This window comes from Lampris incognitus, chromosome 18 (genome assembly GCF_029633865.1).
Source record: "Lampris incognitus isolate fLamInc1 chromosome 18, fLamInc1.hap2, whole genome shotgun sequence".
Taxonomy (NCBI): Eukaryota; Metazoa; Chordata; class Actinopteri; order Lampriformes; family Lampridae; genus Lampris; species Lampris incognitus.
Window position 1 is genome coordinate 4,324,348 of NC_079228.1, and position 555 is coordinate 4,324,902.

A 555-nucleotide genomic window follows, 5' to 3' on the forward strand; every position below is an offset into this window, starting at 1 on the left:
AGCTGAACTCCTTTGGTGTTAAACCCAACGCGCACACACACACACAAGTACAAGGAACTGAGCTTTTGGTTTTCAAACTCCTTAGTTTAAAGGAACGATCGGAAGACATCACATACCAATTTGTGGTCCCCAAGTCTCCCATTCTCATGAGCCTCCACGAGGATATGGGGCATACGGGTTTGGAAAGAACTCTAAACCTAGTCAAGTCAAGATTTTGTTGGCCTAAGATGTAGAGAACAGGATCAAGTCATGTGGACATTGTGGCAGAAGAAATACAATGCCTAAAAAATAAAAATAAAATATCAGCACCTCTTTTTAAGACCCGAACAACTCATCCCATGGAACTGGTATGCATGGGTTATTCATCCCTGGAGCCTGACAGTCACAATACCAAAGAAATCTTGGTTGTAACAGACCATTTTACAAAGTACACTTTTGCGATACAAAAAAAATCAGAAGGCTGTAACTGTTGCAAAGTGTCTATGGGAGCAGAGTTTATGGCATTAAGGGTTTCCAGAGCGTCTGCATAGTGATCAGGGCAGGGTGTCATGGCAA